The sequence below is a fragment of the Monodelphis domestica genome, chromosome 4, assembly GCF_027887165.1.
Source record: "Monodelphis domestica isolate mMonDom1 chromosome 4, mMonDom1.pri, whole genome shotgun sequence".
NCBI classification, from domain to species: domain Eukaryota; kingdom Metazoa; phylum Chordata; class Mammalia; order Didelphimorphia; family Didelphidae; genus Monodelphis; species Monodelphis domestica.
In genome coordinates, this window is record NC_077230.1 from 184,823,870 (window position 1) to 184,836,088 (window position 12,219).

General features: G+C 38.7%; 1 long non-coding RNA gene across 1 annotated transcript; it reads left to right on the forward strand.

The window, feature by feature from the left end:
- The first annotated feature begins 605 nt into the window (after positions 1–605).
- Positions 606–2,547, forward strand: LOC103102682 (uncharacterized). Its single transcript, XR_008918249.1, has 2 exons — positions 606–727; positions 2,499–2,547. It is a non-coding gene; the product is annotated as an uncharacterized LOC103102682 (long non-coding RNA).
- The last annotated feature ends 9,672 nt before the right edge of the window (positions 2,548–12,219 follow it).

Consider the following 12,219-nt stretch of genomic DNA (forward strand, 5'->3'; position numbering starts at 1 on the left):
AAAGGATCTAGAAATCTAAATCATCATTCTTAACATTAAAGCTTACACTTGGACAAAATGTTCAAGCAGAATACAAAGTCTACATTTTTCTCTTGTGAGACCTTTTGATAGGCAGTGTCACTTTGGAATAGAATGCTATTTCCATTTTTTAAGACAATAATTAGTCTCTCTTGTCACATTGCTTGATTGTGGACTTTACAATGCCATTTCACTGGGTATGTCCTCTAGGTTGAGCCCCATCATCAATTCTTCATTCTGAGGCCACATGTTTACCCCACCCCCACCCCCCATAACTCTTGATCTCCTCTCCCTTTTATAACAGCTGCCAAGAATTCAATCTTTTCCCCAGCTGGGAGGGAGGCTTGAACATCATGTAGGTTGCTCTCTCTCACCAAGAGTCACAACACAAAATTTAGTCATAGCACATTTGGGGGGTGGAGAGGGAAGGAGCAGTCATGGGAAAACATTGGCATATAGCCAGGCTGTTCCCTGTGCACCAAATGCAGTCCTGTCTTGATTCAGTGCCTTGCTCACTTTGAATGATGTCAGGCATCCCACAGTTTGCTCAGGGCTCCCCATGTTTCTCTTTTACAGAGCCAGAAGGTTTGGATTTGCAAGGCAGACCTAGGAGAGAATCAACTCCAGTGTGCAACACTGCCAAGGAGGCAGAGGAGCCTGGAATGAGTTTGATACAACTCCAAGGAGGGCAAAACGTGCATAAGAAAAGGTAATATTTCTAAGCTACAAAGCTCTCCCTTCCTTTAGAGTGTGAACACATAAATCCTGTGATTTTCAGTTTGGAAATACTAAGGATAATAAGAATTTAAGTCAAAAATAGGAGAGGTAGGAAACAGGTATGCTGTTTCTATCTGAACAAGGGAAAGGCCAGATCAAATATGAAAAAAGATAAATATAACTAATGCCAGAAACACACAAAAAAGTTATTTATGAATAAACAATACATTAAGAAACACCACAACCTTCCCTACTTAAGAACCCCTCATTCCATTGGTTGTTTTTTTTTTTAAACCCTTACCTTCCGTCTTGGAGTCAATACTGTGTATTGGCTCCAAGGCAGAAGAGTGGTAAGGGCTGGGCAATGGGGGTCAAGTGACTTGCCCAGGGTCACACAGCTGGGAAGTGTCTGAGGTCACATTTGAACCTAGGACCTCCCATCTCTAGGCCTAGCTTTCAATCCACTGAGCTGCCCCACCATTGGTTGTTTTTTTTTTTAAGTGTAAAACTGTGCCTCCAAAACCCTCTAAGAATTGGGGACCAACTGAGTTACCACAGACAAGAGCAGAAATGTGATTATACCCACAAAGGAGACAAGGCCTTGCCCTTTGTCTTGATATTATCTATCCTTCCCCATTCATCTGCTTAGGAGAAGGAAGGGAGGAGATTTAGGCAGAGCTACATTGGTAAATATTTCACAAATGACTCTCTAGGAAAAACAAAATGTGTGCAGGACACAAATTTAAGCTTTGTCTACAGTTTTGACTTTTCTTCTATCACTTCATAATGTCTAGACAATCAATGAAACAATAAACCAAGATCTGATTTGTAGTGTTTGACATTTGCAAGGGGCGAATGCGCAAACTGCATACTTAACAATTAACTCTTTGTGAGCTAGTTTGAGTTGACTCCAGTCCATCCCCACATTTGAAGTTCAAAACCAAGGGATATTTAGTAATTATTAAGCAAATAACCACTACCTACCTAATAGCTTAGCCTTCATAATTTAAAACTGGAAGTATCTGGAATTACCATAAAGTTCATTAAAGTCTCTCTCCCTGAAGGACCCAAGTCTCTGGACCAGGAAGATGAGTTCAAAGTGGGGAGAAAAAACCCAACTTAAGACCAAAGGCATTAGGTAGATGGAAGGACCTTGCTCCTTGCCCTAAAGAGTTTGACTCAGGGTCATGAGTCTCCTGCTGAGCACTTGAGATGAGTCTCAAAGGAAACAAGAATGGAAAACCTGGAAAGAAGTCTTTTTGCTGGTTCTCAGGCCAAAGCTTCTGCCTTTTCTAAAAGAGCTTAGATAAAGCCTATGCGCTTAGAGCAAAGAAAGGTACTGAATCTGAACTTGGCAGAGACTGGTTTAGCAGACGAATCTCTGCTGCACTCATAATTCTTTGGTCTCAGTTTCTAAGCAGAAACTATAAGGTCGATGTGTAATTAGTCTAGTGAGGGAAGTAGAATGATAACACCAGAATATATCAGCATTACTGCAACCTGGGAGGCATTACTTCATCCACCATGACTACATCTTGGCCACACATGTTTCCAGTGGTATACCACATGTGGTTTCTGACTACACATCTTCCTTAAACATGTGTCCTTACACAAATCTACTAAGGCAATAGTGTCAAACTCAAATAGAATCGATCCCAGCCTCTTTGCAGATTGACATTGAAAACCACAAATTAATATTATGTTATATTGTATTTTTATTGATTTTGTTAAACATTTCCCCAACACCTTTTAATTTGTTTCAGGATTGAGTTGGAGCCCTTGAGCTGCAGATTTGACACCTCTATGCCAAGGTATGTATATGTGTGAGATAATATGTATGAGAATTTGCTGTACATAGTCTTTCCTCCAGGTTGCTTTGAGGAATATTTTGTTGATACTTTTCTTACTTTGACATTTCATTCAATCCCTTTCCTTTGACTACATTATGTTTTCTGGCTAATTACTAAAGGCAAACATCTTGTTGGGAGCTCATAGTTTTAGATGTGTGGACTCAGAAGAATGCCATAAACCTAGGACAGCCATTCCCTGGGCAAATCAGCCCTTTGAGTTGAAGGGTAGCCTGAGGCACCTCAAAAGTAAATATTAAAGACCCTCTTCAGTGAGTCATAAAGATATGAATTGTCAAAACCAAAGCAACTCTGCATATCCTAGGGCAGTGATGGCAAACCTTTTAGAGACTATGTGCTGTGTCCCATCCCCTGCCTCCCCCAGACCAAGTGACAGGTGTGCCCTCCCCCTCCCTCTTTACCCCACATGGATGGGGCCTGAAGGCTTCACTCCCCTCCAACTCTGCTGCCTGTGAGCTGCCCACCTTACTCCCTATGTGTTCCCATTGGGCTGCTGGGCAGAGGGGCAGGTAATATGAAAAATGTCTTCAGGCATGGTGGAGATAGGGAGGGAAACAGCTCTGTCCAAGTCTCTCTGCTTTTCTAGTACAGTGATGCCTTACCTATCACAAGAGTTACATTTCAGAGACCCCTGTGATAGGTGAAAATCCACAAAGTAGCAGTGTTACATTTATTTTATTATACATATAATATATATATATGAAGGCTTTATAAACCCTTCCCACTTCCTATAGACCTTTTCCACACTCTTATTAACTTACAGTCACTCAGTCAATCAGCTCCCAGGATACTGAGTTTGGTTGCCTTTCATTCCATCAGCCAATACTCCACAACACAGAATTGGATTTTTTTTTAAAAACCCAGGATACAATGAAGCTGCAATAAGTGAACTGTAATATAATGAGGGACAACTGTAATGAACTCTGGTAGATGACAGCATGTGCCCACAGAGAGTGCTCTATGTGTCCTCTCTGGCACACATGCCATAAGTTTGTCATCACAGTCCTAGGAGATTAAGTGTATGAGTATGATGAGTAAAGACTTTTTTTCTTTCTTCAAGAGAGCTTGAAAGAAGATGAAAATGGTAGGAGAAACTAGATGATGGTATTGGGAGATTTCTCCCCATGCTCTGCTGTTATTGAGTACCATAGGGTTTGAGGTAATGCAATCTTGCTTTTTTCACTAATGGAGAGAATAGCCACTAGCTGGTCCCAGGTCTGACTTGAAAATGCATTTTTCAGAAGAAAACCTCATTTATTTGTAACAGTAACTTCAGTGTCAGCTTTTTGGCAGTCTAGAAGCCAAACAGAAATCTAAACAGCAAGATTCCACCATCTTTTTTGGTCATCTGAGGTGCAAGTTATTATCTGAACATTTATAGCTTCCTTAAATTAACCTCAGGGCTAGGACCAGACTGGAATAGAAAATTTTTATCTGTGGGCAGTTGAGAGGAGTTGCTTGGAGTAACAAGTTCTAAGACTGCTGTAGGTATATTTTTCCTGATACCTGTCAACTCTTCTTGTTTTCAAAATACAACATTTTGGAGTCACGTAACAAATGCAGGTTGGATCTTAAAATGAAAGGTCTAAATGATACAAAGTGGAAAGATTCAACTGATAAGTATTTTGAACATTATTGTGAGTAGTTTCTAACCCCAAACTCAGGTATTGACATTGATATAAGAACTGGATAACTTTCATAAAGAAACAAGACAACTTCAGGGATTACACTGAAAGCTCTCTCAAGTATAAGCAATATAAGGATCTGGGTTGAATTTATAAGAACAAGAGCCATTTCTTATTCAAAATAAAAGTCAAAGAATGTAAACTGGCAATTCTCAAAGGAAGAATTAGAACTCATAACTCCACTAGAGGGCATTAATTTATCCTGTTTTCCTCAGTGTGCCTTCAACAATTGTCATATTCCCTGTCTTGCTGGTGGTCCTCTTTGCCAATATGAAAGATTTAAAGTGGAACTTCTCAGTTGCTTTAAGTTGCATTTAGTGGTTGGTCTAGAATATTTTCTTCCAGGTAGTTGTCAATAGCTTTGATTTCTTCCTTTTAGAAAAAAGCAATTCCCTTTGATGTCACTCAGGTAATGGTAGAGTAAGAACCGGAACTCCCCCAATCCAGTGTCTTTTCCACTATCCATGACTTGATTGAAAATCTCTGATGCAGAAGAAATAGTGTCTCTGGACAGAGCAAAGCTTTTAGAAAATGGTGACTAGGATTTCTCAAATCACTTCAAAATACTCATCACTAGGACCAGCCCTTTAGGATACATAGTAAGTATCACTTGATGGCAGTTACCTAAAAGATGATGTAAGAAGAAGGCATGGCAGTTCTTTGAAACTCCCTCACCTGAAAGTAAAAACTATTTTCATACACATGCACACACATGCACATAATACACATAAAGAGTCTGTTCTTTTTCTTCTTAGATCAATAGAAATTTATAAAATAAGACCAAATAACTTATCAAAACCAAATTATGCAATGATATGAAATAAAGCTTAAAACAAGCTTTATAACAATATCTTAATCTTGCCAACAAGATCAACATGTATGTTAGTTTCCTTTTTAATTACTTTTTAATTAGGAATGGACTGGAACTCTATTTGCCCTTGTTTTCTTTTCTTTAACAGTATTAGAACTGGACTTTACCTATTTAAATATTTTCACAAATGACTGGAACTCTATTTGCCCTTGTTTTCTTTTCTTTAACAGTATTAGAACTGGACTTTACCTATTTAAATATTTTCACAAATTAGATCTGAAGATCAGACAAAAATATGACCCATTCCTTCTTCATTGATTGTTTTTTTTTTTTAATAAGCTTGGAGGTTATCCTGTCCTGTTTTGTTTTTTTTTTTTTTGGCACCTCCATTACAGTATTCTCATGACTCACAACCACATGTCATCCTTTCTTGGATTTTTGTACTTTTAAAGTCAGGTAAAGTGAATAGTCAGCATCAAATACCGCCCACCCAAGGCATACCTACAATCAAATGCCTCTGGACTTGAGGGCTTATCCCTGGAAAATCATGCTATTTGATTTATGGTCATCAATGATGCTGTTTAACTACTTGCTATTGTTAGCATATCAAATTGCCTCTATTCTATTTTTTTAATTAATTAATTTATTTTTAAGCAATTTTTTATTCAGCCCCTTCTTCTATTCCCCACACCTTAGAAGGCATTATCTGGCACAATATATAGAAAATATGTTTTGTGCTTCCCCTTCTCAGTTCACCACCAGAGAAGTAAACATTCAAAAGTTATTCTTCAACTATTAAATCTGTAGCAGTACATGTTCTCTTGGTTCTACTTGTTTCACTCTTCAGTATCTCATGTAGTTTTTTCCAAATTAAAAAAAATTAATCTGCTCATCATTTCTTATGGCACAGTAATTTCCCATCAAAATTATATACCACAATTTGTTTAGCCATTCCTCAATAGACAGACATCCCCCTGATATCCAGTTCTTTGCCACCACAAGGAGAACTGCTAGAAATATTTTGGAACATATAGGTTCTTTTCCTTTTCCCCTAACCTCCTTGGGAAACAGATCCAGTGAGGGTTTACATAATTTTATAACTCTCTAGGTATAATTCCAAATTGTTCTTTGAAATGATTGGATCAATTCACAGCTCCACCAACAGTGTATTAGTGTCTCCACTTTTCCATGTCTATTTATTCTCATTTTAAAGTTGAAGGGGAGCTAGCAGAAGAGCTATACACTGAAAGGGAGCAGAAACTAAGTATTTTGGCATGCAGGACAAGGGTCACAGAGTGTGCCCTCAAGTAAGCTTATTAAAGCAAATTCAGTTACATTGGGAGGAGGATCAGATGGCAGGATAGAAGGCCCCATGGAAAGGGAACAAGATCACTTCTGGGAAGACTGTTGGAAAAAGAGACTGGGGAAACAGGGTAGGCTGGGCTAAGAAAGAATTCTCCTTGGTACAGCCACCAGGGCCACCAGAAATTTATCCATTTTAATTAACTGTTCTCAGTTTCAAACTCTATTGTTTCTCAGATACTAACTATCTGTGTGACCCTGGGCAAGTCACTTAACCCTGTTTATCTCAGTCTTTAATTTGTAAAATGAGCTGATGGAGAAAATGGCAAATTAAGCCAGAGTCTTTGACAAGAAGACTCCAAATGGGGTCATGAAGAATCAGCAATAACTGAAAACAACTGAACAACTATTCCTACTGCTGAAGTCCTCTCAGCATTCTCCTAATATCAGTGCCCTAGAAAAAAAAGGGTAAGTCACCCCACCCTAGTTAGATCTCTGCACTTAACTACCCCTGCTGGGGTCCATGGCAGCTTTGCTTATGACTGGTTTTTGTCATCCTGAGATCTAAACCATCTATTTCTAGCATGTTGTGAATTATTGGGAGAAATAGAGCAAGGGAAGGAAGGAGAGGCAAATTGGACTAAATTTCTCAGTTCCTTCTGAGAATTGAATCCTCCTGGTTTGATTTTATTCTATTTTTTATTGCAAATTTTAAGAGATCAGACCCACTAGTATTGAACTATCAGGACAGAAGAAATTCCACACTTCCGTTTCTCTCTGTCAGTGGAAATAACAGAAAGCAACTCTATATTAGTTCACCTCATTCTTACCTGTTCCCGTTGCACACACAGAGTAGGAAACAAAGCCCCAAAGAAGTGACCGTGGTTCTGGCACTCCAAGTCCAGGCTGCTACAAAGAGCATCCTCAGCATGGCTTCTTGTCTGGGTTGTTCAATATTGCCATGAAAAACCCAAATTGTAGTTCAATATGCCTTCACTCTCAGCGTATTGGGTTCATTTACCTAACAATGTGAACGTGCTCTCATTATCGTGTTCAACCTGATTAGTGTATAGTTGAACATTTAAAAGTGCACTTCAGATGGAGGAACAATGTATGAATGCATGATTGGTTCCTAATAAATTGAGGAGCCTCCTAATGAACTGTGAGGGATCTGGAAGGAACTATTACCACTAGACAGGGGTATGGGGAACCAGACCAAAACAGATAAAGGGGAGGGGGCAGGGGAGTGGAGAGGGCCTTTAACAGTTTGCCATGTACTTGTCACAGATTGGACGACACACTAAGGGAATGCAAAAAATACAAGGAAACGGGGAAATCAGGTCACTTAGGAGTTGAACTTAAGTGAAAAACCAATAGCTTGGCAAATGTATAAGATGAGCCTATATTTTCTATAGAGACATGGGCAATTGTGCATGGAATATGAGAGGGCATTCCTGAATTCTGAAACCCTACCCGACTGAGGATATGAATAGGCAGTTTTCAAAGGGAGAAGTATACAATATCGATAGTCATATGAAAAAGGGCTTCTAAGTACTAATAATTGGAGAAATACTCTTTAAAAGCATCTCTGAGGTTCTGCCTCATACCCATCGGGGTAGCTGAAGAGGACAAAAGAAAAATGACACATGTTAGAGAGACTGCAGAAAACAAACACATGAGTGGAGCTTGTGAATTGGCATGGACATTATGGAAAGCAATTTGGAGTTATTACTCTCAAAGTATATTGTTTCAAACCTTAACCTTTGTACCAAGACAGGCTAGGCAGTTGGGGTTAAATGACTTGCCCAAGGTCACACAGCAAGGAAATATTTAAGGTCAAATCTGAACCCAGGACTTCCTGTTTTCAGGCCTGGCTCTCTATCCACTGAGCAACCTAGCTGCTTCTTTAAAAAAAAAAAATATATATATATATATATATATACATATATACATATGTGTTGTATATATACATAATAAACTTTATAATTAACTTCAAATCTTTTTTTTCTCTTCAGAAGTAGGTCTAAGTGGATTAAATGAATTTTATATCTACAACATTACTGTTCTGTTTAACCCAGCAATACCATTACTAAGTGCATGTCCCAAATGGATTAAAGAGGAAAAGGACCAACTTAAGACAAAAATATTTATAACAGCTCTTTAGCAAAGAATTAGACAAAAAGGAACCCAATCAATTTTAAAGATTTCAATGGAGAGAGTCATGACAGTGGCCTGGGGCAAGTCAAATCAAATCAAAGCAACATTTATTAAGGTGCTACTACATGGTAGTTATTGTGCAAAGTGCTGGAAGTATGAAGAAATGCAAGAGACAGTTCCTGCCCACTATTTAATGGGAAAGATAGTACATGGGAAAGCACAGGTATAGTTAGATTTTTTTTCTTAAAATGCTACAAAACATATACCTAAAACCACCAGGAGGTATTATTTGTTATGGGGAGAAGTTAGAAGTCTTCTGGAGAAGAAAAATAGTACATAAACAATCTGAATAAAATTATATAAACAGAATCTATTCTAGATATAATTCTATAGATTGATAGATAATAAGAGATAATAATAAGAGATAATTCTATAGGTAGATTCTAATTCTAGAGAGAAATAATTTCTGAAGGAAGGCACAGATTTAAGGAGAAGATAATTTGCAGACATGGGGGAGAGCATGAGTAGAAAAACAGAGAAGAGAATATAGGGAATATGTTTGGGGAATTGTGAGAAGATCAATTTGATAAAAGTGGAGCTTCTATAGGAGGGTAGGAAGAGAGAAGTTTTGAAAGGGAGGTTAGGACCAGATTACAGAGAGCTTCAAATAGCAAGCTAAGAAGCCTGGACTTCTTCATCCTGTAAGTAACAAGGAACCATTAAAAGTTTTTGAGTAGGTGATCTATATGTATAAAATGGTATCTAAAAAAGATAAATCTACTAGTCATATCTAAGATAGTTTGGACAAAAATATTCTCAAGAAGAAAGTGTGTACTTAGGAGATAATTATGGTGGTCAACTTATATTTCACAAAATGTAGAAGGGAGGGAGAGGCAAGCAATCAGAATTGTTTTTTTTAAACCCTTACTTTCATCTCTGAATCAATGCTAAGTATTGGTCCCAAGGCAGAAGAGCAGCAGTAAGGGCTAAGCAATTAGGTTAAGGGACATACAGCCCAGGGTCACACAGCTGGGAAGTGTCTGGGGCCAAATTTTGAACCCAGGATCTCCCATCTCTAAGCCTGATTCTCAATCCACTGAGCCACCTGACTGCCCCCAAGGCAGTCATCTTTAAAGTAAAAAATTACTATCTAGCCTTTTCTTCTGGCACTTTTGCTCCCAGATCAAAACTCCATCCATACTTCACTCTCTTTGGTCTTCTACCTGCCTAGAGCAAAATGCCTATGTGTTGTGAGTACAGTGGCCCAGAGCAGATTGTTGTGTCAGAGTGGTAGACCTGGTCCAAAAAATGGTGGGTGGCCTGGTGCATTGGAAAAGAAGAGCAAGTATCTAGTCAAGTTGAAAGGAGACCCAATCACTAGTTGCCCTCTTCACTTCCATTGGATATACAAGCATAACCTCTTCCATAGTAGTGATGTCCCTCCCAGCCACATTTTCCTCCTTTTTCAATTGTGCCACATAAGCAATGCCCATCACTGGTAATCCTGAAAGCTTTGCTAAAAGTCTTGGTATTAAAAAAAAAGTCTTGGTATTAACTATACCACTTTCAAGTCGTTTTTCCTGTTTCTGGGTGCTCACAATTAATGCCAGAAACATGCAGATTTTTGCTGTTCCCATAGAAGTATTGTGCTTCTCCCATGCTCCATTTAACCCAAGGATGAACAGACTAGATTCCAAATTCCCAGTTCCCTTTCCCTGAAATATCATTTCATCCTGGCTGTGAACTGCAAAGAGCTGACAAGTAGACAGAAGAGTAAAATGGGGCTGTTCTTTTGTATCCACCTCCTGGGAGTTGGGTTGCTGCTGTTGGGTGCTTGATATCTGTAAGTGCTGATTTTGCAATGATGGTAAGTAAGCAGTACTGAGTTCACAAGGTTCACATCACTGAATAGGCCATGAAAGAGGCCTTAATGAGAGACATAAGGACTATAAGATAGCCAGAAAGCTCTCCTTTCCTTCCTCCTGGTTTTACAGGTTTCTCTAATAAGGAATCACTGGGAGAAAAGGAAAGAACCTCAGCTAAATGTAACAGCAGGAGTGCCTCTAGCAATCTTCTGAGCATACTTTCCCAGAAGATCTCCAGCCATGCATCAGGGACTGCAAAAGCTTAATAACTAGAAGACCTACATGTATAACCTGCACACATACGGCTTGTCAGAGGCTCAGACCTGCCTTTGTCCCTGGTCTCACCTGCTGATCACATATTGGCTGTGGCTGAGGGAAAAGACAGCCAGGGAATTCAAGTGGCAAACATAATTATGTACCTACCACGCACCAGGCCCCAGAGATGCAAGAAAAAATTAGGACACAGTATCTGTCCTTGAGAAGCTTACAATCTAATAGGCGATTGTGAGTCCATTTCACAATGCTATTCAGAATTATATTTTTATATTAAGTAACTGTGGCCATTTAGTTGCTAGCAAAGCAGTTACTGTGTGCTAGGCTTAGGACTAAGCACTAGGAATACAAAATGCAAGCAAAAGGAAAGACAGTCCCTGCCCTTAAGGAACTTACATTCTATTGAGAAAAAACAATACTTAAAAAACAGTTGGAAAATTGGGGTGAGAAAGTTGCAGGGTGGAGAGGAAAGTTACCATGAATGGGCATGGAGAAGACCAGAAAATCAACAGTCGAGTTGGAGAGGAGTGAAGGAGGACTGGTCCAAGTACTTCCTTAAAAGGGAGATTCTAGGAAGAACTCCCCAGTGGGAAAAAGATTAACTGACCTTCAGAATGAGAAGGCAGCTGAATCATAGTACCTCATTTCAGGGAATCAAGAGAAACTAGGAGAGCTTGGAATTTCAGTTTATAGAGCAAATAATGTTCAAGAAAAATAGTAAGCCATTCTGGGTTCCATGATGCAATAAAACATGAGAATCACAAGCATACAAAAATGGAAAAGTCAGTCTTTTATCCTAGCAGGTAAGTATATATAAACAGCTAAAGGACATATCTTCAAGGACCTTTGCAATGGAGATAGTTCACAAAAATAGGCAACCTCTAAGACAAAAATATGAATGGGTTCAAAACTTTGAATGAGGGAAACTTTCCCTTTTTCCTGAGAAGTGCAACTTTAAGGGAAAAGGACATCCTTTGCTATATCATAACTCTGAGGATCAGATGAGCTCTTATAGATAGTATTTTAGGAAATATATGCTGACTATATTAGTGTGAACTCAAATTCTGGAAGACACTATTTAACCAGAAGCCCTTGAGTTCAATGAAGATCAAGGCCAAATATCTGTCCTGTGGGAAGTGTGGATATTTATAGTTCTCAGTAATCCTTGTTCCATTTGTATATGTGGTGGCAACTAATTCATATCCATCAACTTTTTGCTTCATTTCCTAGGAAACAAAGTACCTAGAACTTAAGCAAAGTTCAGGAGAAAGTAAGATGTTCCAGTGTCTAAGGTGATTCTATTATTAAGCATTATATGACACTTTTTATTTTCAAAGTGCATAACAATCCTTTTTGTGAGTTATTTTGACAGGTTAACATCATACTATTGGCCTCAGAGAAATTACCAGTGTAAAGTGTGGTAGAAAAGGAAAAGGTCAAGAAATGGCAGGAGTATTGTCTTTTCTGAGACAGCAATCATCAAGACAAATATTTCTATGTGTCATATATCTGAAGGAGAGGTC